The sequence below is a fragment of the Coturnix japonica genome, chromosome Z, assembly GCF_054131305.1.
Source record: "Coturnix japonica strain WE chromosome Z, WE-NBRP24, whole genome shotgun sequence".
Classification (NCBI taxonomy): Eukaryota; Metazoa; Chordata; class Aves; order Galliformes; family Phasianidae; genus Coturnix; species Coturnix japonica.
The window spans coordinates 67,621,949-67,648,880 of NC_140702.1; the positions used below are offsets into that span (position 1 = coordinate 67,621,949).

Below are 26,932 nucleotides of genomic sequence, written 5' to 3' on the forward strand. Positions count from 1 at the left end.
GGGAGGGGCACCCCCCAAACTGTTTCCAGCTTGCTCTGTGGACATCTGATCACCACACTGTTCTCGGGCTGTTCCACCCTTATCTTCATGGCCTTCATCCCCTTGTTTTGTCAGACTAAGTGTCTGCAATTCCCCCTCTCTCTGGTCCATATAACATAAGCTATCTATCTGTAACTACCCTTTGCCTTAGTGAGGCCCCCTTTCCCTTTCTGTAGCAAAGTGTTCCCTTTTCATCTACTATGTGGTCCCTTTTCACTATTCATTTCCCCCCTTTTCTTTAATCTAGCAGGGCTTCCACTTGCTAGATCATTTTAGTCTTTCTGGACATGTCCTGAAATAAGCCCCGCTCTCCACCTTTTCTCTTAGCTCGTGCCTCTCCTATACCTCATATTCCCTTCTGGTATCCTGGCACAGACACAAAGAGCATCTTATAACAACACAAGTAAAGCACGCCAAGAGTAGCAAGGTGATGCAGACTAAGAAAAGCTGTTTTAGTCATCCTAAATTTGGCAACTAGTGAGTTTATCTCATAGTCCAGAGAAAACCATTCCCCAATTGGTGTTATCCCTGCCTACTCCATGTTGCAATGCAACTTTGGATAAACAGGATACCTCCTCTTGGATTGTCCATCAGGTATCTGCAGCAGCATCCTCAGTTCTTCCTAAGGTTACAGAGATTTTCATACAGTGATACCCCCCTTTTCATGGGAGTTCTGTGAAATCAATTTGCCATTGTTGCCCTGGAAGGCCCTTTCCCGTGAGGCCCACTTGTGCCCTGTTCCTGGTACCGGGATCATACTTTGTAGTGTTGGTTTGCCCAGTATATTCTTTTATTTTCCCTTATAACCAATTTCCATAAAATACTAAAGGGCATAACAATGTGTCCATTTGGGCATGCACCTGTCTGTCAGCTTGCTCTCTTCCTTTCTAAATCATTAATTGGACTCCTGTCCTCTTCAGAATATTTTACAGGTTTTGACTTGGGTTCAGAGATTTTAAGTTTACCATCTGGAATTGAAGCCTTCTTCAACTGCCTGAGATATTAAAACTAGTATCCTTTGGCCCAGTGTAGATTTATGGGCTTCTTGAATATTGAGCACCAGTGCACCCTGGCCATCCCTTACTCACTTCAAGCTGTTTGAGGTTTACCAGTCCATAGCTGTGTATCCATGGTCGGCACCCTTCTGTCATTCCTGGGAACGTATGAAGTTCCTTGGCAGTTTGCAGCTCAGGGGTTGAGCAGATGGCTTCTTTCTTGGCAGTCCTTAAGGTTCAAAGTCCAGCTGTAATTTCATATCCCAAATATGTCACTTGCTGCTGAGTTATTTGTGCTTTCTGTAAACCAAGAAACTCAGCAAACTCTCAGTCTATTGTACACAGTCCTTTTGTTCCTGTGGCATCCACATGCCCCAGTAAAGTTCCACCCTGGGATGGAGGATCCCAGGTCTCAGGCTCACGAGTTGACCAGTTCTCAAAAATCATTAATCTGTTCTCACAGCCCTGGGTAACACTGTCCAGGTTCACTGAGTCTCTTCTCCCTCTATTAGGGCTTTCCTATTCAAAGGCAAATAACCTTAGGCTTCCTTTGGCCAAACCTGGCAGAAGAGACATCCCTCAAATCCAGAAGGTGAACTCCACCTATTCATTCCTTAACTTGGTTGATAAAGTGCATGGATTTTCCATCACTGAGTGTATCCATTCAACGATTCCATTACTTCCCTCATGTCTTCTACCAAACTAAAGCACTTGCTATCTGAAAATTTAGCAAATTGGCAAAATTGGAGTTTTGTACTTGGATTCCCATTCAATTAGTAATTCAAACTCAAATAAATAAATAAATAAATAAATAAATAAATAAATAAATCTATTATTTCTTTTATCCTTCTACAGTCACATATCCTCAAAGGGCACCATTTTACCCTGACTGGGTGCGCTCTTGCTTTTAACTTCTATTTAGTGCTTAATTTTTGGCCCTGATGCCCACACCCTTAAGTGTCTTATTTGAGATTGCTGTGGCTCCTGGGGGTATAACATTGTTTTTCCCAGTTTGTGTTAAAGTCAGACTTACAATTCTTAATCAGCCAATATTGTTTGACCCTTAGCTCCAGTTTTATTAAATTTCTTGCCAGGGTAACCTGACAGGTACAAGAATTCCTGTATTCCTCCTTGTTTTCTTAGCTTATATTTAATTAATTCCAAAAGTAAGACTTTTCTTGTTGGGCAGTAGTTTCTACTACTGTTACCAATCTGTCTGTGGGTAGTAAGAAGCTCCCATATCCATCAGAAAATGAACAACTTTATCCTGCTTCCCTAGCTGCAGTTTCATCAGTGTATCTGCTAGGGTCAGCTTCCCAAGTTCTCATCGTTCAGCTCTGCAATCAGAGACAATTCCTTCTCACTCAGCTTGGTCGGATTTCTCTACCAGTGTCCCATTGCAGTTTGCACACTGCTTTCATTCCAGCTGGGCAGCGCCCTCCCTGGGCTGCTCAAGCCTCCCTCCCCCCCTTTCCTCGCGGCGGTTCCCTGGGTCCTATGGCCCTACTCTAGCACCACAACAGTAACAGCTGTTATTATTCTCAGTTCCCTGAACATCTCTGTTTCTCAATCAGGTGTTGAGTTTTTTTGTTTGTTCGTTTGTTTTTTGTTTTGTTTTTCCCTTATCGTACACCTCTCTTGAGTCCTGACATCCCAGCTACATCTCGCTTATCTTTGCCATCCTCAACCTGTGTCCTTCCCAAACTTTCTCACTTTCCAAACTGCCAACATTACATTTCACCTCCTCTCCAGAGCTGTCCAGTGCTAACACTGGGATTTCAGGTTTCCTAGATCTCTGCACATGAAGGCTATTCTCACTTCCAGTGCCCTGTCCTCTCCACCTCCCCCTTCACTGTTTACAGCAGCAGTCTCTGACCCTGGCTCTCTCTCCCACTCAGAGTTCTGCTTGCCATGGATCGGTGCGGGGGGGGGGGGGGGGGGGGGTTGCTCTCATGCCAGCACAGATAAACTTACTTTCTCTTTAACCCTTTTTCCTTTGTACATTATTCCACTATTTGTACCCTCAGTTACACTTCCACATACCCTCAATTATACTTCCATGCACAATTAACAACTACACTTTCTTATACCATCAAAACAGTTTGTCCCATTCCTTTCAAAACCCACAGATTAAACAACACAGTTCTTCAGTTTCCGTAAACACCCTTAATACCATATAACTTCCCATTAGCAATCTGTATCGTTCAGTTATAAACATCTCACCACAGAATCAGCACTGACTGATCCACCTCCCTTACACCTCTTTGCAAGCAGAACACAATATCACATAAATGGGTTGATACTCATTCCACACAGACATCCCTCTATATGTTCATTGTCCCCATCCTCCAGCTTGTACACCAACCACCACTGATTACAATATTTAATCAGGGTTTTCCGGCTCGGGGCTCCTCCTGGTTCCCCAGCAATATCTCGCTAATGTGCCAATATAAACCCCTGGGGTGTATGCTTGGGAACCTCCTTTCCCTGTGATCCCCGCATCATAACTTAATCTAAACCACCATACTATTTCACAAGTAGCAACACCTCCTCCCAGCTAACTCCATGTGCGTTTTAGGACAATGTACTTTACAATAACCAGTAATTTATAATACGAGAATAAACACATATTAAAACAAGGACAAACGAGTATTGGGGGACAACTTTCGCTTCGTCCGTCCCCAGCCGTTTCCCTCGCGGGAGGACGGAACCGCGGGTCAGGACTCTGCACTCACCCCGCAGCTGTGCTGCGTCTCACACACCACACTCACACGACAATTCAAACAGAATTACAATATATCATTTGTTAAGCTTAACCGAAGATGTTAAGAACACCGGTGCTAGTTGTTGACGTAGGTCACCTATATAGACAGCGCTGTACGATACCAATTATCCCAGGATTACCCAAATCACCCTGTAGGAGAGCGGACAAGCTCTGCCCTATTAGCAATCACCTGACTGTGAGCAATAGCTCTTTTACCATGCGTATGACTTACTGGACCCTTTGTAGGCACTCCCTAGGGAATCTTCCTAACCCAGCTGGCAACCTAACCTAACCTGTGAGCTCACATCCCTCAGTGGGGAGCACACAGACTCCTCTGTAGGACGTCTCCTCACAACTTACAGGTCCCCTGTTTCCCAGTTTCACATACCTGGTCCGCCGATAGATGTTCTTGTCTGCTCCTGCAGTGATCAGATGAGGGAGGGGAGTCCTTCCAAGAAATCTCGGGGTGTGCCGAATGTGTCCCCCTTCTCAGCTGGTCCTGCAGCCAAACAGAGGAGGTCCCATCTGGGGTGCCAAATTGACTTGCGGAATCAAACTCCATAACCACGAAGTAGTTATAAAGCAGGGATGTTAAATGAGTGATGCGCATACACCCTGGTGCAAGGGGGATAGCTCCACCTTACTTGCACACCATCAAAAGAAAGCATGCAACAGATATAGGCTGAACTAATACATCAGCAGTAGTTGGCAGGAATTTGGATACATATTCATTACATTTCTGAGACCCCTTTAGCACGCAGTCCCTCCCCCCTTGCGTACTGAGCTGTGGGGGTGGTGGTGGGATGAAGGCTCATCATCTTCCTTGCCATAAACTTTCAACCCTTCAGGAGGGGCACCCCCCAAACTGTTTCCAGCTTGCTCTGAGGACATCTAATCACCACACTGTTCTCGGGCTGTTCCACCCTTATCTTCATGGCCTTCATCCCCTTGTTTTGTCAGACTAAGTGTCTGCAATTCCCCCTCTCTCTGGTCCCCATAACATAAACTATCTATCTGTAACTACCCTTTGCCTTAGTGAGGCCCCCTTTCCCTTTCTGTAGCAAAATGTTCCCTTTTCATCTACTATGTGGTCCCTTCTCACTATTCACTGGAAGCTCTGAGATCTATTTGTGGTGGTCTGATACCCTTATTTTCTATAAACCCACTTTTTGGATGTGTCTGAGAGGTTCTTAATCAGTTTGTTGCAATTGCTGCTATAACTCAGTTGCTCACCTTGGGTACAGCTCATTCCTAGGAATGTGATGTGATGCAGGCAGAGCTGACCTGGTAGCCCCTGCTGCACAAGCCACAAGCACCCTTTCTGTCTTGAAGTCAAGTGAAAATTGCCCATTGTGCGCTGCTGGTCACCCATGATGTGGCCTCCACTCAAAATGCATGTGTTGTCTTTTTCTAAGACGAATGTGTGGAAGCTGCGGCAGGTTTGTACTGTTAACTGTGACTTGTTTCATTTGTTTTAGGGTCTGGTGTCAGCACAGATCAGTGCTTTGGTTTGTCTTGGGATAAATCTTACCTGTGACTTCTGTCAGTGCTCACTTGTTTGTTAACGTGTGCACAGATGCTGGGTCTTCCCCATCGCCTGTGACGTAATTGCATATGATGCACAGACTGCAGAAGGTGTTTTAAGATGTGTGCTGGATACAATTTGTTGCCTGAGGGCGGAATGTCTTGCAGTGAACTGTTTCTAATGTTGTTGGGTTTTTGTGTTGTTTTTTATTCCCAAATACGTTTAAAGCTCCAAAGCTCAGAGGGTGGGGTGCAGATCAGGACATGCTGACACTCGCTGGCTTTTGTTCTGTTTCTGGTTTCTGATGTTAAAACTGCAATTCCATCTGTTTAACAGAGCCTTTCTCAGCTTGCTCTTCTGACATGAGCTGTGTTCAGCAGCACTGTGTCCTCAGTGATCACAGGCGCTGTACAGAGCCAGCAGTAACAGCTCTCTTCGAATATTACAGTGCATGTTTTTACCTGCACTATAAAACTGTTTAAAGTTACTGATGCAGCTTGCAGGGGAAAACTGCTGAGAGCAGGCAAGAACCAGCCTGTCTGCTGGTGGGTGCTCAGGGTTTCCTTGTACATTTCTTCCTCTTTGAAAGGGGATTTTTTTTGTTTTCCAAGAAAAAGGTGTAACATATTTGGCTTTGTTTTCGGAATTGGCTTTTAAACGGACAGCTGGAGTCTGAGCTGGGTTTCTGCCTTTTATGCAGATAGAATGTGATTGATACAAGATGTCTATCCCCAGTTAATCTAATCCTAACAGCATGGTAACACAAGCAGTTCTTAGCTTCCTGTCACCTTAAGTGGGCATTTATGTCCATAACAAACTGAAGTATTGAATTCTGTTGATCCATGAGACTACCTCTGTATTTAGAAGCAGCATGACTAGCCATCAACCTGTTCACCTTAATACATCATCACAGAGCTCTAAGGTTTGTGTATTTCCCGTTGTAGCTGACTATTGTACCCCATGTGAATCTAACCTGGACTTCTTTAAGGTTTATTAACTCTAGAGTTCCTTCAAAATTAAGGCCTCATTTTTATCACAGTCAATTCCCAGTAGAACAGATTGGTTTCACTTTGTTTTGTGAACTTCAGTGCTTTCCTCTTCTCACATTTCTCCCTAATTCAAACTAACAGTCTTGAAGGCTGCTTGCCAGGTCTGGAAAATATCAGGTTGGGGTGAGAGGAGCCTGTGGCCTGCAGCAGAGAGATCTCTCTGTTCTTTTACCTCAAACTTCAGTTCAGTTTGGAACTGTCTGGCCAACTCAGATATGGAGACTTTGCTCTTGCAAAGTCTACAGAGACTGAAATCCTCACACACCTGTGCTGTACAGCGGATGTCAGCCGATCATGGGGTAAATAGAGATGCCCAGTATCGGTGCAGTGCTTGTTTAATCTATCAGTGGCATTTTGGTCAACATCACAGCTAGAGATCCTCTGAGCAGAAAGACAGGAGGATGCATCACTGACCTTGTGCTGATTTTTAATCCCATTTAGAAGCTTTCTCCATGTGTTCGCATCTAATGGATTATGGAAAAAATCACACTGTAAGACGAGTTATCTCTAGCTTAAAAGGCACAAGTTGTTACGATTTGCTTTGGCCAGCAGTAATACCTGAGGCTGCTGCACTCAGAGGGGCCAGTGTTTGAGCAGTGGAAGCCGTGAGGTTTTACTCCATTGTAATTAATGCTTATGTCACTACAGAACTGCTCCCAGAACATGCAAAGCTACTGCTCTTCAGATGAGTTATGAAGATGATGTGGGAAAGAACAACTGCTCAGTCATTCGCTCCTTCCCTCCCTCCCTCCCTGCTGAAGCTTATCAGTGCGCTTGTCTCTTTGCTTTCATGATGATTTAGAGCACTGTGCTTTGCTGCCAGCCACCTCCATGTGCTTCCAGCTGGGATGGAGCAGAAGGGCTCTGTCTGCAGCTCCATCCACCTGGCTGCTGCTGAATCAGCACCAGCTGTGTGTGCAAGGCTGTACCAGGCCAGCTGGGCCTTCTCTTACAGTGCAGAAATGGTGCAGAAAGGCCAGGATGAGAACCTTCAGACAGGCTCTGACACCTTATTCAGAATACATTGTCTCCATACTCAGTCTCAGCCTTGCTCCCTTCTTGCTGCTCCTCTGGACTCCAGCAAGTTCTTTGCTGCCTCATGGCATACTCAGGTACCAGACGTGTAAAGCTTGGGGCCTCCTGTCCAAGCCCTGCTGCAGTTTGAGTCTTCTGTGCTTGAACAACAGCGTGCTGACACAGGGCCTCGCCACCTGCCTGTTGTTGTTACCTTGCTGTTAACTTGATGTCTCCCCCGGCTGGTATCCTCCTCTCAGCTCTGTTACTCAATGCTTATCTCTTCCTCCCCTTGTTCCTCATTGGCTGGGTACTTCAGGTTCACAATCTTCCTGATGCTAACTAAACATATGTATACTGGATAAATTTTTGCTAGCTAAGTATATATCGCTTATTAGTTAACTTCTCACATTTGCTCATTCAACACTTGGTTGTTGTTTCTCAACAACTTGCTTGTCCTTGCACGGCGATAAGTTTGGAAGGAGGACAGAGGGTGGTATCTTGATGTCCTCCTGTTGCATTCCAACCTACCCACAGGGCGAGGCAATCCAGCCTTGTGTGAAGGCTCTGGCTCCTTTCATTTTTGCAAAGTCTGTTTTTCTTTTGCTGAAGGTCTCTTATGCAGACAGAATAGCCCTACATTATGCTTTCTAGTCCATAACATTATACCCATGCTACTTGGAACATTTTAAAACTATTGCAGTTTTGCAAGCAAGAATTAATCACGTAATTCATCAACTATATTTCTGAAATAAGCTACTAATACATGTATATTATTTCTACTTTTTCACATCATCAGTTTCTAAGGACAAGTTACAAAATACAAATACGTTGTGCTCCACTTCTTCAGGTCAGTTCCCCCCTTTCTATATCTAATGCAGAAACAACATTCCTACAAAGTAAGCCAAAGGCAGCTTGACAGTGAGCAGACTTGTGTTTGTCTGCTTTGCAGACTGGCATGTGTGCAGACAAGACTGATTCAAAGGAAATAGTGCACTAGTTTGTTGGTTTTGTTCCTTCACCCTTTGCCAGTGACTGCACTGATCCCTAGGGACAGGTTCTCAGCCTTCTTCCACAGTTTTAAACATCAGTCGTGTTCTGCGTATGGCTGCAGTAACAGTCCTTGCTTCCATAGAGGATATGTCTAAAGGCAGAGCTGACACTATCAGGCTCCTCAGAACACCTTTCTCCTTTCTTCTGGTACCTTGTTTGCTTTGAAGCAGCATTTCCCCTTAGAAGCACTAGACTATACACATACCTCTAGGTATAGAACAGACCAATGTTGGCTGTATAGCACTAAAGCTCACAGGAGAGCTCCAGAGCTGTATCAGTAGCACTAGATCTGTCTCCATGTTTTCATTGCTCAGAAGAGCAGGGTCCAGCCATCCTATTCCTCTGTCTCAGCTTCCCTCCTTAGAAGAAGGAAGACTGGTTTGGGAGAAATGTCCTCAGGGCATCCAAAGTTCTGTGCTGGGAAATAGAACTACGTGTGAAATGCTGCTGCTCTCACTTGGCCTTGCCATGAGCTGCTGCTTTCCACTGTATTTTCTCATGGAGAGACTGGCACTATATGCAAAGTGTAAGAGGCTACAGTGTGACTTGGATTGTCACATTTCCTATAGACAATCTCTGCTCAGTGCAGAATGGGTCCCCTGCCATCGTCTGGGTCTGCTTTCCATCGTGCTTTTGCTGTGCACTACAACCTCTACGGCAGTGCGCACTGTCCTCCCTTTGAGCGCTTCATCGGCTGCCTGCCCTCACCTCCCAGCCCAGCTGCTCCAAGTTTGCCTGGCAGTCATCGCTCTCCAGCTCGGGAGCATTTTCTTTCCCATCACGTAGCTCAGTGTCCGCTCCTGCCGGCTGGTGGCACCTCTGAGCAGAACAAGGAATCCAGAGCAGAGCAGCGATGTGACCGCGGTTTCACACTGGCACTCTGGTTCTTCCTAAACAAAGCCGTACTCATCCTGACTGCTTCTGAATGGAGGAGCAGCAGTCTTTCCCAGTGTGAGGTGCTGCCATCATTCAGTAAGTAGATTCATACACAGAGACATGCCAGGAACACACTGCTGGAGGCGTTCTTGGGATAAGGGCAGCCCATTCTGTCAGAGGCAAAAAGTAAGCACGTTCACACAGTGCATTAGAAAACAAACAAAGCTGCCCCTTGACTTCCACCTTTCTTAGGCCCCAGCCTCCTCATCTGGAGGAACAAATGTCAGGATGGCTCCAGCCTCTGCCAACCCCAAGGAATGCCAACCCAGCATTTGTAAACTGCTGATCAGCTGCTTGAAAGCACTGCCCCGCTCAGCAGTACCTTCCCCTCTGCATTACAGTGCATCATGAGCTGGGAGAAGTAAGAGAGAAGCCCTGAGACTTCAGCATGGAGCTGCAGTCAAAAGGTGAAGCTGACCAGCCTGTAGTTCCCCACCCTCACTCAAGCTGACTGGCTCTTGCCATTGCCAGTTGCTGGAGCTACAAGTGTTCTTTTTAGAATTCAAGGCGGATGATTGACTTTTAACTAGAGCTGGCAAATACTGTTGGACATGCTGTACAGAAGGTTCTCCTAAGTATAATAAAGGATAAAAATATTTGTAATTTATCCTAAGATGAAATTCAGAGAAAAACTGCAAATAGAGGTGCATCCAGGTTCTTCTTCACAACATTGTATGAGAGGAGAGGAGAGGAGAGGAGAGGAGAGGAGAGGAGAGGAGAGGAGAGGAGAGGAGAGGAGAGGAGAGGAGAGGAGAGGAGAGGAGAGGAGAGGAGAGGAGAGGAGAGGAGAGGAGAGGAGAGGAGAGGAGAGGAGAGGAGAGGAGAGGAGAGGAGAGGAGAGGAGAGGAGAGGACTCCCATGTAAACAACAGGTGTCCTTGGTTGATAAACTGTGTGTTGCTGTAACTTGAATCAGAAATGGATCAGATACGTTCATTTACATTATTCTGCTAGAGGGACTGGTATAAGCTACAGCAGCAAAAAGATTTTTGTTTTCTGCTTCTAAAAACTGATTACTTCTTAAAGAACAGTTCCTAGTAATTGTATGAGACCACCTGTAGATAGTTTTAGAAAAATTAACAGGATTATAAAAATAATGGTGTTCTGAGAATATCTGATTCACTAAGAAGCTGGATGAGAGACCAGTGCAACATCCGGCAGGGCAGAGCACATGGCTGGTCGTTAACTTACACCCTGAGTAGTGAGAAGTTACATCTGACTGTCTGAAATGGTTCCTATCACTAACCCTAGGTGCCTACACCCAGGAGTCCTTTTAGACCTGCCCAGAAAAACGTCTGGCTTCAAGGTGATAATTTTAATCTTGGGAAGCTGTAAGAGTCTGGAAGCATGCCAGTGTCTGAGCAGGGCACAGAGTGGTGACCAGACACCCGCAGATGACCTTCCTTGATGTCCCAGGCAAAATAATGGAAAGCTAACAAGGTTCTTGATTTATATAGAATACATGACTAGACGTAAAATTAATGCAAGGAAAAATTAATTGAAATTAATGCACAGGGTTGTGTGGGGGTAAAAAAAAAGCCTTGCTAAAAGAAACCTGATTAACTCTTAGAGATTCTTTGGCTGATAAAGGTAACAGTGTGTGTGTCACAGAATTAAACTGGGGAGTATGACAGAATTAACTCAGCACTCACCATCAGCAGAGCATGCACTGTACAGAACAACTGCCACCATCTTCCCCAAAATGAGCGTTTAAAGTGGGGCCCTGCAGGATCTGAATCAGACTCAGGTTTGCTAAAGTGTCCTCAGCGATCTGCAATGAATACAGAGTCACTGCAAACATTTTGTGGGGAAAAAAATGAAGGAAAATAAACCAATAATGGGGATAATGTATTTGTACAGAGCAATTCCAGAGTTGAGTCTCATGAAAACATGTCATCTTCTTCCATGAACTCAAATGTCAAGGTGAGAACACCTGGACCAAGGGCTGCAGGCAGCACCTACAGAAGAGGGTCTGTCTCTGGGTATGAAGTGATGCTGAAGGGCTCATCAGGCAGTCCAGCATCAATTTGCAGGGTGATGCTGAGATGTAACAGACTAATGCGGCCTGTGAATGCCAGGAATTTTAATGACCTGGTCTATATGAGGAGTAGACAATGATATCATCACCCCTTCTGCCTTTAACACCATGAATCAGTGAATGCCATATATGCCAGAAGGGTACCCACAGCTCAGTCACCTTTGGCAGAACAAATGCTGCTGAATGGTGCTGTGCCTTGGGATGCACATTAACACAATTGAGCACGCTGTCGTGTGTAACTCCATTTCCAGACAGGATCTTTGGAGACTCACCTCAAACCTAAATGCAGCAGCAATCCCTGGTTGTTGCCCTGGAAAGGCAACGTCTCTTGGCACACTCACACTGAATTCAAGACTTTCAGTAGTTCCACCCTTCTGATTATTGCCTATAATGATAGCATCATAGTCTCATAGTCTTGTGCGGGTTGGAAGGGACCTTAGAGAATAACGCAGAAGTAGAGCAGACTTCTCAATCAGGAGCAGGGTGATATTCTTAACATTAGCATTCTCTCCTTCTTAACATTAGCATTCTCTCCCCCTTTCAGTGTTACTGGCCAACACCAACAGACTAAAACGATGGTTTCCAGCCAACTATGTAAGACATCTGCAATGGGTGACTATGAAAAACGAGGTTGAGGTGAGTTTAAACACACGGCCCGGGGGGATGTGCACCTTCACCGGATAAATCCCTTATAAACAAACGGTAACACTGGGGAGGCCGCAGATATAGTGCAGACATGAGCAGAACAGAGTGAATTAAATATCTGAATAGGGAGGATCTGCCTGCCAGGCCCGATGCTGTGCTCAATGCAGGGTCTCCATTACAGCCCAGACGTGCTGAGGAACCGAGTGAACCGGGCCGTAACCGAGGGGCGCCCCATCCACACCGACACCCCGCGCTGTGGTGGACGGGTCCACTTCCGGCCGACCACTTCCGGCCGGCGGGGAGGTGGAGCCGCGGTCACGTGACGAGGAAGAGGCCGTGCCCCGTCGCCGTGGTCACGTGGTGCCGCGGAAGGGCCGGCGGATGGGCGCGCTGCTGGTGCGTGCGGGGAGCGGGACGGGGGGGGGGGGGGGGGGCGCGGCGGCGCGTCACGTCACGTCACGTCGCGTCGCGTCGCGTCACGTGCCGGGGGAGCGGCCTCGCGCGCGCGTGGAGTCGAGGAGGAGGGAGCGGCGCGAGGGGCGGTCACGTGACGCGGGTGGGCGCCGCCGCTGCTGCTGCTGCTTTGTGAGCACGCTGTGCAGGTACCGGGGTACGGCGGTACGGGGTATTGGGTAAGGGGTACGGGGGTACGGCGGTACGGGGTACGGGGATACGGGGTATGGGGTACGGTGTACGGGGGTATGGGGGTATGGGGTACGGTGTACGGCGGTACGGGGTATGGGGGTACAGGGGTACGGGGGTACGGGGCAGCCGCGTCTCGCGTGGGGCGTTGTGAACCCGCCGTGGGGCGTTGTGGACCCGCCGCCCCCCCCCCCCCCTCACACCCCCGGCGTTCTGGAGCGGCCGTTACGTGCCCCCCCCCTTCCATCACCCTCCGCCCTCGCAGCGCCGAGGCCCAACGGTCGCTTTTGTCCGGGGGCGGCGGGGCCCGGTCCGTCCCTCAGCGCTGTGGGCGGGGGGAGGCGAGGCCCGGCCGGGCCGTGCGGCTCTGCCCTACTTTTGTGGGCGCCCTCCACACCGCCCGCTGCTCCGGAGCTGCGGCCCGCCCCCTGTCGCCGGGCACACGGCCCTGGTGAGGCGGCGGCTCGGCCCTGAGGTGCGCTGCTTCCCGCCTTGGGAGGCGGCCCGTGGTGAGGCCTCGGGGGTCGGGGTGTGGGGAGGCGTTGGTGGGATGGATGTCTGCTGTCTGAGCCCCGTGCCGGGCTGTGCTTCCATGCCACATCCGCGCTGGGGGCCTCCATAGGGATGGGGCTGTGCTCGGGACGGCCCGCAGCGGGTTGTGTGAGGACAGGGCTGGGGACGGGCCCCTGTGAGCCTGGGTATGCGTGGGAAGTCTGTCAGGGCTTTGCTATGGAGCTTGGTCATATTGCGCTTAATAGTAATAATAAGAGTTGTTTGCTGTTGTTGCTGAAGGAAATTACAGCAGGGAAGTTGACCTGGAGAAACCCATCTGGAAGGACCTGGGTGTATAGAGGGATCTGGTGCGCCTTGGAGTCCTGCTGGATCTGAGCTCTGTAAGGTGCTGTAGATGTAGGAAGGCGTTCTGTGGTGTCTGCGGTCACTCAGGTGTTGTGGCTTACAGCCTCGTACAGCTGTGTGTCTGAGTGCTCACAGTCCTCTTGATCGTGTTCAGAGGAGCTTCGTGAAAGAGCAGGTTGTGGCTTTGTGCTGAGCTGTGTGAGGGGAAGCTCACAAGGGCCAAGCGTGGAGCAGTGATCAAGCCCTAGTCATCTCAATTTGAGCAAGTGATGGAGGCTTATAATAAAGCAGCAGATCAAGGCAGTGCCCTCTGGGGTGGCAGTCACTACTGAAATGGAGGGGCTGTCCTGGCGGGAGAGTGGCTTTTTAATTTGTTTTCAAGGAGAGATATGAGCTGGATGTGAGTGAAGTGAAGGAAGAGGGAGGATGTGCAGGCCTAGAGCAACACTTTCCATTGAAAATGGAGCCCTTCACAGAAAACAGCATCAGCTAAGCCTTTGGAAACCTGTTTGTTTGTTTTTTAAGTATTTACCAGCCCCTTCTAGCAATTCTCTCGGTTATATCGTGGCCTGTGATGGAATCTGGGTTTGCATTTTTACCTGAGTGACTCACTATTTATACCCGAGCCTGATCTCTCTGTGGTGGTTTGACCTAACTTGCTTAAAGAATTTATTTTTAACCTTATGCTAGGTAACTTTAAAGTAAGGTAGGCCAAATCGTTTAGCAGCATTGATGATGTTTTGGGGCTCCAGGAGTGTTACATGGAGAAACTGGATTAACTGGTGTGAACTGATTTTGATGTGTAGTCTGGAAAATGGGCATGCTTTTTGTTTATAACCTCAACAGTCTTTGTAAGTTGGAAGGGGGAGGGAGGAGTGGGAATGCTCAGTTCTCTTTTGTTCTAGCTGCAATTTTATCAGCATACTGACTTAAAGTGTTTATAATAATGAAACAACAACAACAACAAAAGTTGTTGTTGAGGGACGGAGGGACAGACGGGGCCCCGCCGCCCCCGGACAAAAGCACAGAAGTTCAGAACCTTGGTCTGTTCCACTTCTGTTGTTTTGACTAGTCCTCAGGAAAGCTTCTGAGATTGCAAGAGGATTTCAAGGTTGGAAGTGCAGATTTACCACTAAAATGTAGGGGAAGCCAAGGAAAATCCCACCAACAGAATCTTGTTGGTTACTGTAACTTGCTCTTTCTGTTTTTGCTTTGCTCTGCTTTTGGGATATTTTATTTTTTTCCATGCACTTTTATGTGATGTTTTCCTCATAAGACACCATTCTTAGTATGTTTTATATTTGTTGCTGGTGTCCCCCTATTGATAGTGCTCATAGCAGAACAATATGCTGTTTGATGGTACTTGACAGATGTTTGCATGGTGGAATATTGATATTACGTTAATAATTGGTATTAATAGTAATGTTTACTTGTACTTTCAGTTATGGTTAGTACCAGTGCTTGGACCAGGTTCTTTGTGAAAGAATAAGAGAGAACACAAATATGGATCTTCTTATCTTTGTTTCGTGCTAAGTAAGAGCACAGGAGCAGCCCTGATATCCTTGGTAGAAGCTGAGGGACTGTCTCCTTTACAAAAGGCCAGATTGGAAGAGACTTTGTGTTACATTTGTGTACTTCAAAGCTGTTGAGGGAAGGTGTGAGGAAATACAAGTAATAACCATACTTTAGTGTTGGTGGTCTGCTGAATCTTAACATTTTATTTATTTTGTTTCTTTTTCTCCCCGATACAGTCTGCTGGTTTGTAGACCAATGCATCCTGTTTGCTTCTCAGAGACCTGGCTTCGATTTGTGCTGTTTTTCATATGGCTTCCATAAACAGGTTATGTTCATTAAAGGGAGATCTGGGATGAAGGGTTTTGAGGTAGCTCCTTTGCAATTACTCAAGGTTCATATTTTCCAAGAATTGTATGAAAGCTTTCTCTGCTGCTCTAACATGGAAGTTGTGCTCTTCAACTTCTGCCAGCCATCAGGGTTCCTCTGATCTGTTTTATGAGTTACCTGCAGCCCTTCTCCCCTGTGACTTCCCAATACTCTGAAGAGTGAACGATGACTTAAGACAGATTAGAGGTGGTATGGTCTGACGCCTGAGATCTCATCGCTTGCTCAGCTTGCTTTTCCTACATTGCAACTCTTTTGCTGAGCTTGTTGTTTTATTGATATTCTCTGGATATTGTAAAACTGGCAGGATGGGTTATATGAACAGCTTTGCTTCCTTGAATGGAGCTCTTTCTAACTCTCAGTTCCCTGGAAATTCTTTTGTGTGGCTTTCTTTGTAAATGCTTTTTTTGTTTGACCTTCTTTGGAAGATAAACTTCCCAGGTGTTCTTCTCCTCCCTCCCCAGCTTGTTGAAATCAAGGTTTCCAGCAGATGAGCATGGAGGAGTCTCTGACTTGTTTAGTCCTGGTATTTTTTGCATTAAAAACAATGAAATGTTTCCCACACTGGGAGAGCTTTGGTCTTCCTCAGCACCTGAGGCTTGCCCTACATAGCACTTGTGTGGTGAACATTATGGATTTTTTTTTCTTGCTTTATCATACAGGAAACACAATTTATTCCAGATCTGCAGAACATGCAGATTCAGCAGAATCATTCAGTATTTGAATTTCAAGTTATGTGCAGATTTGAGCCATCAGATTTGCCCTTCTTTAATCTAATGGAAAATAAGTCCTTACTGTGTTAGGCAGCTCGGTGGCTGAATGTGTAAGACTTGAATTCTGTGCTTGTTATCCACATTTCTTAATATTCCTAATGGTTTGCTGCACAGGAAGAAGGTCCTACAGTTCCACTGTGGATTTGTGTTGAACACTTTAGTTGTATTTCCTGTGACTGCAGTGTTGTTCCTAGAAGTAGATGGTCAAAGAATTATTCCTTAGAGACTGTATTGAGATTCATCTTAAGCAGAGAGAATGTTATTTTTTTTTGCTTTGTTTTTTGCTACTGTATTTGTTTTGTTGAATATTTTGAGAACGGTTGATATAATGTGGAATGGAGCATATAATTTTTTTAATTAAAGAAGGCTTTTCTTTCCTCTTTTTCTATTTGGTTTGAAATGCTAATGGAATCATGGCCATTTCATGGTGAACCTTAAGCCTGTAATGTTTCTTATTATTACACTCTTTGTTTCTGGTGCTTGGAGGAAATTATTGATATATATTTTTTTCTTGCTTGAAATTTTGCCTTCTCATTTTTGCTTGTTTTTAAGAAGTTTTTGTAGATGCTGTTTTAGCTGTGTGAATCCAGAAGTAATCCTGATGCCGAACACTGCAGGACTGTACACAGAGCGTGTAGTATACTGTGTTTGGGAAACTCTGGTCCATGCTTTGACTGGGCTGTACCCTAAGGAGCTGGTGACTTATGTTACTGGGCTTTTATTTCAACTTTGACTTTCATGTTCTTCAGGTGTGCTCTATTTTGACACTGATGGAGAGTGGCCTAACTTACTGATGTCAACTGCAGGTGCCTAAACGTGCTGAGGAGCAGTGCCAGCCTTGTCCTTCTCTTTCTTTCAATAGTGACTGAATGGATTTCTGAGTGTTTTGAACTGGGATAAAGTGCTATAAGGCAGGTATCTCAAATTCATTTTTGAGGAGGTTGAAACAGTGTTAGTTGCTAGACTTTCGCTTTTCTTTGTGACTATCTGAGCTTAGAAGGTAGAGCTTGATGCTTGTGAGACAACCTTGAGAACAACTTTGCAACTTCAGGACTTTCTTCTCTTTTCACTTTGCATGACCAAAGGCTGGCTGAGGTTGGCAGGGGCTGCCCAAGCCCTCCCCAGGCACAGCCTCCTGCAGCAGGTTGTCCAGAGCCACATCTGGATGGCTGTTGAAGACTGGTGAAGAGTAGAGTAACTGAAGAACTTCTGGATAGCCTGTTTTGGTGTTCTGCCACCTGGACAGTAAAGGAGCATTTCTTCTTGGTCAGTTGGTGCCTCTTGTGTTCCAGTTGTTGCCCATTGCCTTGTGTCCTGACACCAGGCACCACTGGAAAGAGCCTTACTTTGTCCTCTGTGCACCCTGCCTTTGGGCATTTGTAGATGCCAGTGAGAGCTGCCACCTTTGAGCCTTGCCTTCCCTAGGTTAAATTTCTCAACTAGTCTGCAGTCCTTCAGGCAAACTTCAGGCCATGTGTCCTTATGTACCTTTTGGATGGCAGTGGATGGTGGATTGAATGGTGGTAACAAGTTGTTCTTGACTGTTCGTAGGCGGAAAGGTGAATGGATATGCACATACAAGAATACTATGAAAATGGAATAAGGTGCATATTTGAAGTCTGAGTAATTTCTTTGTTTGAAGATAAGGAATAATTGGGTGTCTTGGTGCTAGCTGAACTGAGGATTGTAATTTAGTAGTTCTCTGAGGGAAACAGGGTGAGTGTTTGATTGCCTGAGAGTGATAAAATTGCCCAAGTCCTACCTATGTATGTTATGTTTAGGAATCATGTGGATTGTAAATGGTGGTTTAATGTGCACATAGTGTTCATGAAAAGTTAGACAGAAATCTTACTGTACTTCTTTTTACTGAGCAGTTCATTTTACAAAGCTCTATGCAATAAAACAATTTTTGAAAATATTTTTTAATGAGACTAACCCCAGAACTTTATATAGTTTAGGCATATCTGGGTAAAGCAAAAGTGAATGGAATCTGCCTGTTTTTCTTACTCTTACAACTTCCGCAACTGTGGATAAAGGTTCTAATGAAGTTAGGTGGCTAAAGCTGCTTCATGGTTAGGGCTCTTGAAACTGAGAAATGCTGGGACAGCTCTTTTTGTGCAGACCTCTGAAATGAAACACCAGTGAGATTTAATTTCTGCTGGGAAACTTATCTCAAATATTTATGACTTATGCCTTGCTGTTTGTGATGATTTCTGGGCAGTGCTCTGAGTACTTGAGTCATGGGAGTGAGGGAGGAGAAACATTTTTAGCTTTTGTATATCCCTCTGTAAAAACCAAAAAAGCATTAGAATAACATAAATAGAAGGCATACTAATTGTTTCTGAGTTATAAATTTACTTATTAGAAAATGCACTGAAACATAAGGCAAGGAACCTCAGAACCGTCCAATTTTATCTGTTTTTAATGCTTAAGCAAAATTTGAGTGTAAAAACATACTGTGACACATCTCACCTTGCGGGCTAGAACAAGCAAGTTTGGAACATTGAGTCAGTAAAAGCTTTTCCATCTATCAAACAACAATTTGCTCTTTGGGATGGGAACTGGATGTAGTAGAGAACAGATGGGAGAGTTGAGCATCTGGTGTAGTTGTTTTCCTCGTCAGGACCTGATGGAGCAGTGGGTGACCAGGAACTGTTTTTATGGCTATAATTCCTTTCATCAACAAAGCTTGGCTGAAGGCTGACACACAGCTCTTGTGCTCCTTCCAGTTACTGCTTGGTGTTAGAGAAAAGTTAGGAATGGTTGGGTGTTCTTTTGATAGTATTTTCCCTCTGACTAAACAGGTCATGAAGAGGTATGTTGAGAGACAAAATGAGTGGTGTGTGGATGAGCCGGCGGAGGTGGATGTGGCTTGGGGTAATTACATGGCAACTTTGGGGAGGGAAAGGAGTGGGGTAAGAGTTTGATGTTGTTCTGATAGAATAGGCTGCTACTTTGATTTTCGTGTTGGAGGTATCTGGAGTCTGGCTGCTAATGAAGTCATTAATTCTGGGGAACTTTAGGTGTGTCTCTGCAAACAAACAGAATTCCTACTTTGAGCTGCAATGAAAGCTAACAGTGAAATAGCAAGGCTCACCATCCTGGTGCTGGCATAGCTATGGAGAGCACAAGGTACGAGGAGGCCCCTGTTCCCTGCATTGCCTGTGTTGCTCAGTCAACACAGTGAAATGCTTGATCTTGTGACTGTGCTTCTGTCCAGAGCTGATGTTGCTCTGTTAGCTAGGGCTGCCGTCATGCAAGATGGAAAGTTCAGGGTTTTGTGTAGTCTTATTTCTCCTGGTATTCCTGTATGTGTTTTTCTGTTCTGTATTTACATATATGCAGTGTGGTGTTGATGAGTTACTGTTTTTTTGGTTTTTTTTTTTCCCCACAAGTTTATGTATAACAGAGTAACTGAAATACTGTTGTCTTTTTTTTCTCCAAGATTTTTCTCTTTGTTGTTTTTTGAGGAAAAAATGTTGAAAAGGGGCAAGCTGTCTTTTGGTATTTTTTGTAATGTTGGTGAGATTCATGTTGTTTGCTAAAATTGAACTCCTAACCTACACCTTACCCCTTAACATTTCCTGAAAAGCTGTGACTTCAGACTTCTTGGTTTCTCTTCCAGGTGAAGATACCTCACTTAAGCAGAGCTTAGATACACCTTTGCTAATTTGTGAACCTAAGCTGTATGTATTTTATTATAGTTAAAGCCTACAAAGATTCAGCTGACAGCAATGCCCGAGAGACTAAAGATGGAGTTTTACACTAGTTTGTTTGTTTTTGTTTTTTTTTTCCAAAGGTATTTTTGGATATATTATGATTCTGTCACATTTATACCGTCATGAAATCTTATGGGTAGAACAGTGGAGAGCACTGCCTTCTTGAAATCTTTAAAGAGCAGTGAGGAAGAAGTGGCAGGCCTAGCTATTCCAGCCTGTTTAAAATGGAATTTTCAAGTAGCTCAGCTCCTGAGATGTATCAAATTTTGTTAAAATACTGACCTACTGTATTTAGCATCCATTCCTTTAATTCAAAAGTTATATTGCTTTTAAAATAATCGAGGTTTCTAATAAACTGTGGAAGGAACCCATCAGTATATTTTTTCCTAGAACTATATAAATTGAAGATTTTAATCAACTTAGAATAAGTTTTGAATAATAATAATAATGAAATCCTTCCTGAAACTCATCTCAAAGAAGATGCCTTGAATCTTTTTCAATTGAGTTTAAATCTGAAATGTAATGACTCCAAGAATCTGAAGCTAACTAAAAGTGTTGTGCTTGTCTTTGATAGAAACTGAATGTAATAAAATAGATCAAGTATTAAATTGTGGTTTAAAAATACCCATCGTTCTGATGATGAAAGGTAGTTTCTGGTACCGAGGATTAGACTTTTCTTTTAAAAGGAACTCTGAATTTAAGCTTCTAAATCTTCCACAGCAGTTAGATATTTCTTTAGATATTTGGCCAAATAAATACTTGTTTATGGCAAGAGGACTTTAGATTGACAACAGTGTCCTAGCTTTTGAACAGCAACTTGAATTTCACTCATGTTGAAATCTCTACTGCCAAATGAGTTCCAGATAAACATTTATTTATAGTTCCCTCTCAAGTAAAATTACAACCTTCTGTGGATTCACACGAGTGTATATTGTTGATTTCTGGTTCCTCGCATTAATTCTCCTCTTTATGCTCACCTAATTCCATTGCATTCTTCTGGCTCTGTTTTTATTTTATAATTTGATGGGAATTGTAATAATTCAGTTGAACAAAGTTCTTTGTTCTCAAATGTTGTTGCATATTAGAAAATTAATATTAATTAATAATACTTACTAATGATGTCAAACTGATATGGAGGGCCTTACTCCTGATGCTCTGTATTCTTTGAATTTTTTGAAGTGGGAATAACTGTTGAGAAGTCAGAATGGTTTAAGGGAAGTTCCCTTATGTCTTCGGCTTTGAGAACAGGATAATCTATTTAAACATGCTTTTTCCTTCCCCTTCCTTTTCCTCTGAAAAAAAAAAAAAAAAAAAAAGCAAACAAACCCTAAAAAAAACTGTATAGAGCACAATATTTTTCTTGGATGTGTTCACATCTGTTCACGTGGACTTCCACATATTTATGAAAGTTTCTCCTTAAAATTGCTGTCCGGGGTTCCATGCATTCAGTGGTGTTTAAATGTTTAAATACTGAGAGCTGCTTTATCACATCCCGTGAGTTTTTTACTTTTGATTGTGGGGAGAAATCCTGGTGATGTAGCTGTGATCTTACAGTTACTTTCATGACTGCAGATGTCAAAACCATAGGACTGCATGGCAAGGTACTTTCTGTGTTAACAATACTATAGAAAAGCTAATGCCGTCTGCCCTGCAGCTTTAGGGTACAGCAGAAGGGTTGGCAAGCATGGTGCTTCAAATTTTAGGTGTGTGAAAATGTAGGGACCGAAACAAGCAGTACCTGTATCTACAAGGCTCATTTACATGTAAAGACCTCCCCAGACTCCTGTGGATATCTGTATACCAGTGTCTGGAAGGAGACACATTGAGTGTTTTTTAGCCATTTACCTGCTGTTAATTACAGCCTTTGGTGAATGCTGCCCTATTTCCTATGTGTATTCTCTATAAGGAATTTTGCTTTTGTTGGGACAGGAATGTAAAATGACGAGGTGTGATTTTTTTTCTTAATTACAGCATTATCTTCACCTTATGCCAGTGTATCAGGTTGTTTTTACCAGTTGTTAAAAGCCAGGTTTTTGAGCAGGATGCTTAACTAAACATGAAAACAACCTTGGTGTGTTAAATTAAAAACACATTTAAAATGTTTTCCATCTAAAGCTTGCTTACATTTACTTTCTTCATTTATTTATGGTGTAATTGTGGCTTTTACAGCAAGTCCCTTCTATGTAACATTCTGTAAGTGTCTGAAAGTTGTTATTGTGATTAGGAAGTTCTTAATTAGCCCAGTAATGCAACTTTTAAAGCTTATAATTTTTATCTTGCTTATCCCTTGCTCATCCCTTGTTTAACTTTCATGTACATACAGTGTTGTTTACTGGGAGAAGATTGATGTTTACAATATATGCACTGAAATGGCTTTAAAGACTATCATTGACAAAGCATTTGTTCAGTGACGTTTTTATAGGTGCAGTATAATATCTGAAGCTGATACCTGTATTATTTAGTGCTGTTGCTAGAGTTTTATGCTACAATTAAGAGAATGTGTATTCCACACACAGCCTCAGGATTCATGTGTGTTCAGGCTGAGATGCTGCAATTAATATAAATAAGCTATCTGGATCAGAGACTGTGAGGGGTGAAGAGTGCAAGGACCTTTTTTGTCGCAAGTGATCTTGCAGCAAAGGTTGGTTGGTGGAACAGATAAATGACTGATACCTTAAGAAGTTTTAGAAACTTATTTCCTGCTTAAACCTTTTACTGCTGCATTGCATAGTGAAAAGTTTTCACCTTTGCGGAATTGAGACTGGTAGTTCAGTTTAGCATAATAATAAATGACCTTCCAGAATACAAAGACATTTAAAATGGAACGTAAGTAATAGAAAAAGTAGTGGGTAAACTTACATGGAATCAAAGTTTATAATAGTCTAGTTATTGGAAGGTTGTTTTGGAAGGAAAAAGTCATATTTTGCAAAACAAATCTGTACACATCCTTCAGTTGGATTATAAGCTGCTCTTCCAGAGTAGCTGTAGAGGAGTGTGAGAGCTTCTCATCACTGACAGACAGTGAATGGTGGACAGAACTTGCAGAATAAGGTGGAAGTGGAGGGCTGGAACAGTGAGTGTGGGTTGAAATGAAGGGTGACTGTTTTTTTCTCCCTGCTTGTACTGGAGAGAAAATAAATGAATGTAATAAAACTTAGGTGATTGACATGCTGTCTAAATGGCTCATCTCCTTGGTTATCTTGTTTAAAGGAAGCTCACTAGAGAGAGAATTTGTTTTGATGTTTTAATACTGACCACACAAGAACAAGTCTGGATGACTTGAGTCCCAATTAGGTTTGAATTCTGTCTGGAGGACAGTTTTATTTGCCTGTTCCTCTCTGGTATGTTGGAAGTAGGGAAAGCTGTTAATCCTGCATCCTTCTGTAGTTCAGTATCATTTTGTTTAATGTCATAGGGAACTAGTAAAGCTTGACAGATGTTAATGCTGTTCATCACTGTGGAAGGGGCAATCCGGAATGGGCAGAGAGTTGAAATGGTTCTATGTGATTTTCAGGTCTGTTTCATTTCTGGGGCTGCTCACGTCTGAACATCTGACAGAAGGTTTGAAAAAAGAGCTCTTGATTCTCACTTTTGGGAAACTAAGCTGTACTAAAAGGCTGTGAGTTTTCATCAATATTTTATGCACAGTAAGAGCACAAGATTGTTAATGAAGTGAACCTGTAACACTGCCTTAGAAGCTTGCTTGTTTGGGAACTTTTTATTCAGTGGTATAACTTGCTGGGAAAAAAAAATGGTTTTACTGTGATAGATTCCTCTCTTGAGATGAACCTTGGGGAGTACTGTGGTGTTGAGGTAAACTGCAGAAAGATACTATGGAATATAGAAATTTGCTGTCTTGAGCTTTTCACGTATCACAGGTGCAACCTACTGGTTTGCTGTCATATCACTTGTGGATTGTAACTTAACCATTGCTTTTTGTCTTGAGTGTAGTAATGTGATCTGGTGATGGTGTTGCAAGTCTTAATTATCCCCTCCCCTTCCAACCTTTTTTAAATAGTGACACTTTCTACTTTGTTCCTCATTGTCAGTCAGTGGCATTATGAATTAGCTGTGTGCCCGTTTTTGAGGCAATTGAGCATGTTTCTGCAAGTTTGAGGACGTCATAAATGTCTCAGCTCTTACTTGGCTATTTTTACTCCTGTTGCTCGTATCTGTTTCTATTCAGAGAATTCCTTTGGAAGCTGTTTGAGGAGAACATGTTTCAGCAATGCAGGACTGAGCTGGCGGGGGCAGGGACAGCAGGGGTGCACAGTGGGTCGCTGGCAGTGTGAAATCCTACGCAGAGTGCTTTTCCTGCATGCCACCTTCTTTGTAAGGTCCTTTGTCAAAGAAAATTCTTCGCTTTGGATGTTGTCCTGTCTTCAAGCTCACGTTAGCTGTTTCTTTCTGTCATTTGGGGTATCTGGGTTCCAACTTTTATGTTCTTTTTAGGCTTGTTTTAGTGTTTGAACTGGATAACCCCAGTTAGAGGCTGTTCAGATACAGATAGCTGCATCAGAGCAAGTAACTGAAATATGTTTCTGCTTTTCAGTAGCCAAAGCTGACAGTACTAACACACCCCTCTCTCCACCCCAGTTCATCATATTTTGGTAGATTTGGTATCAGTTTTTAACGTAATTAGTTTTCATAATAAGTTATTTTTGTGTGTGTTTTAACAACTGGTGTTTATTTTTGTGTTACAAGAATTACTCAGATTCTGAGTGTAGCTAACTTGGTTGTAATTGTGGTAATTGGTAGTTCAGCGATGCACTGAATATTTGCTTTTGATGGTTGTGCTTTACATCTCAGCAATGTTGGCAAATGCAAGCCTGACATGCCCTTGATGTTTGCTTGTAGCTAGTGCTGTATGTGCTGATGTAGCCCACATTTAAACAGTTCTGAAAGTTCCTGCTGACACTGGTACTAGATGTGTGGGTAATGGTGGTTTTGAGATGTCAGTCACAGTATGGGAACACACCACAGTGCAGCTTTAGTGGTTTAAGTCTGTTGTATGTGAGGTGCTTTTGCTACTTAAATACTTTCTTCTGTGTAGTATTGATAATCAGAGTGTGACCTAAGATTGTATGCTCTTCCTCTGTTTTCTTTGAGAATAACACCTAACCCATTTAGTTTTTACTCTGCAGCTGTTTCCTCACCTGCGTGTCTATATATAAAAATATCCTGATGTAGCCCATGCTTAAACTGCTTTTTAGATATATAATATATTCACGTGCTCTAAACTGACCCGGGTGTCTAGCTGACCCCCAGGCTCAACTCAAGTGAAAGAGAAAGCTGGGGGAGACTTTGCCATGTGGCTTTTTTGCTGAAAGAACTCCCAAGTCATCTGGCACCGTCCTTCCAAACATGTCTGTCTGTCTTTCCTCCTCCCCTTGGAAGGAATATAGTGAGATAATGAAGTGGCAGAGGAGCAGCCCTTTCAAGGTGGTGCTTTTGATGGGTTAAGGGTGGGTATTAAGTGCATTAGTCCTGTGAAAGCTAAGTTGGTGTGTACAAATTCTTGAATGATTCCTCTTGCCATTAAAATTGCTTTAACTTGTTTGAGTCTCTAGAATTAATGCCCAAAACTGAATGCAGAAAGATGCTTCTGCACTTTGGAGTAATAAGTGAATTCTAGATTTACGTATTCTGTGTTGGGTAAACTGTCCTTATGTTGGTTGATTGTATCCGTCTTTCCTGCTTGGATGGAAGAAATTCCAAACGTTTGTGAGGTTAGTATTTACAAATTACTGAATGCTAACTGGCATCCGGGTGCCTTGGCATGAAGAATCCTCCCTCATCAAAGATCATCCAAGTCCCTGTTATCTTACTGGTGATCAAAAGAGTGTGTATGCTTTGACATAGTGATGCATTCAAGGTCACTCTGCTCATAGCCCTTTCCTGTGAAGCTTGGTTGTGTGATTTTTTGTTCTGTTTTTTTTCCCCCCATCTGAGGCCTTTTAGTGATTTTTATTGTTATGTGCAGAGGGCCTGATTAGCATTAAGTATTGCTGTACTGGATCCTGCAAAGACAAAACAAAGTGTTATTTTTGACACATGGCTGCTGAAGTGCAGGTTCCTTCTTTCCTCATGAACATGATCCCTATCCCTTGTGTTAGATACAGCAATTGTATAGCCACATAGTTTTCCATTGGATAAACTTATTCAAATGACTTGCTGTTTTGTTTTAGGGGGTTTAGTTTGCTCTTGGATCAGCTTACTGAACTGACTCGCTCTGCAGCTGCATGATCATTAGTTGGTCTGAAGTGAAGTAGCTATATTATGTGGTTGGGAGCCCGGGAGCACGGCTGCCATGCTTGGTGGCTGCTGGTACTTGGTATTAAATGCAAGGTGAAACATCATCATAGTGAAATAAATGTTTTGGGTTCTGCCCTCACTACAGATGGAACAGCCAAATCCCCGTCAAGTGAAATTCCACAGGAAAACTAAAACTTTGGAGATTTTGTCCCAAACTGTGCAGCTGTCCCTGGTTTACTTGTGACTTTGTCAAGGTTTATGTTAGTTCTGTCTGCAGAAGGTAATGATTTTCAACCCTGAAAAACCTGCTAGTTCAGTTTTTCCTTTTGTGAAGTACTTGTTAATATATATATATATATTTTAAACTGGCTTCCAAGTAAGTATTGCAGGATATCATTCATAGTGCTTGTTGCAGGGGGTGACTGCACCATAATATTGTTCTGCTATCAGATTCTTTGTTGGAAATAGAAGATGCTGTAGTTCCTTTTTGTTAGATGTTAGAAAACTTTGGAAGGGAAAATGACAAGGAGTTTTACTTACTTTATCGACATGAACTGATCTGATCCTTCTATTCTTTTTTTTTTAATCAGGTTGTTGTTTGTGTGGGTTTTTGTTTGTTTGTGTTTTGATTTGTATGAGGCAAACCCGGAGAAAAAGATGAAGAGATTTGCAAACACTGTTGGTTCTTCACCACTGAATATAGAACTGATGGAGTAAACTATGTGTATA

At 43.6% G+C, this 26,932-nt stretch overlaps 1 protein-coding gene and 1 long non-coding RNA gene across 22 annotated transcripts in view; one reads left to right on the plus strand and one right to left on the minus strand.

Moving 5' to 3' along the window:
- Positions 1-5,929: 5,929 nt before the first annotated feature.
- On the minus strand, positions 5,930-12,351 carry LOC146754172 (uncharacterized). The gene is made up of 3 exons (XR_014939713.1): positions 11,685-12,351; positions 11,027-11,145; positions 5,930-9,485 (listed from the first exon to the last, which is right to left on the minus strand). It is a non-coding gene; the product is annotated as an uncharacterized LOC146754172 (long non-coding RNA).
- A 52-nt stretch (positions 12,352-12,403) lies between these two features.
- UBAP2 (ubiquitin associated protein 2) overlaps positions 12,404-26,932 on the plus strand; it is a 121,163-nt gene continuing 106,634 nt past the window's right edge. For 6 of the 21 annotated variants that reach the window (XM_015848268.3, XM_015848269.3, XM_085529761.1 and 3 more), the window contains exon 1: positions 12,603-12,659. The gene's annotated coding sequence lies outside the window, so the exon portion shown is untranslated. Of the gene's footprint in view, positions 12,454-12,602; positions 12,668-12,961; positions 13,209-13,496; positions 13,598-15,308; positions 15,398-23,459; positions 23,568-26,932 lie in introns of those variants that run through there. The other 15 variants (XM_085529749.1, XM_085529754.1, XM_085529763.1 and 12 more) reach the window with 8 other exon arrangements.